This window comes from Condylura cristata, unplaced genomic scaffold, assembly GCF_000260355.1.
Source record: "Condylura cristata isolate star-nosed mole 26May11 unplaced genomic scaffold, ConCri1.0 scaffold00027, whole genome shotgun sequence".
Lineage (NCBI taxonomy): Eukaryota > Metazoa > Chordata > Mammalia > Eulipotyphla > Talpidae > Condylura > Condylura cristata.
Window position 1 is genome coordinate 595793 of NW_004567128.1, and position 964 is coordinate 596756.

Genomic DNA, 964 nt, shown 5'->3' on the forward strand with positions numbered 1-964 from the left:
CGACGCGACGCGCCTCCTTCCCCCCAGGCTCGGTGCCGCCTTTTCCCTGGCAGCTGCAGACACCGCGAGGCGCGTTGCGCGGCGCAAATTCACCCCTCGAGCGGCCGCCGCGAGAATCAGCCGAGGGTGTCGGTGGGCAGCGCCCGACCTTCCCCAGGTATTTCTGCGCCGGCGGCGCTGCAGGCGCGAGCTCTGGACGCTCTCCAAGGACGCCGGTGGCTGCCCCGAGTAGAGTCCGACTTGTGGGGGCGCATCACCCCGCTGTGCCCGAATTCCAGCGCCGTTTCCGGCGGGACAGACTCTCGGGCAGCCCCGGGCTCCGGGGGAATCGCGCGCCGCGCGCGTCCTCTCCCCCTTTCAGATCTAAAAGCGAGCGAGCGCGTTCACGCGTTTCATATTCAGGCTCGGTGACATTCTCCGGAACGGGCGACCCCATAAAAGTCAGCGCCGCCATTTACATAACGCACAGGCGTGGCGCAGGGAAAGAGCTAATTCTGATGTACGGAAATGTCACCGTGGCCGTAAACGCCGTTGGGGCGCCCGAGGGTTTCGCCATGGAGACGGCAGCCGGGCGGCGCTTGGAGATGCAACGTGTCGTACCTGGCGCTCAACCCTGGAGGTGTCCCGAGGAGCAGGGAGGACCGGACAGGGCTGCTGTGGGGTGCGGAGATGCTCCGGGCATCCAGAGAGCTCAGGGCAGGGTGCGCAGTTCTCTGCATATGGCACCGGCTCTGGCCGGTGGGACAGTCGGTTCGCGCGTGACACGAATGCAGAAGCTGGTGACCCCGCCAGCGAGATGAACAGACGGGGCGCTTATCTCTCGAGCCCCCAACAGTGACCCAGACGCTCTACCCAGAGGACGCAGAAACAGATTCCAAGCGACGCCTGCACCCCCAGGTTTGCTGCTGCTCTGGTTACAATAGGAGAGACGTGGGATCAACTCACATCCCCAAAAGTGGGTGAC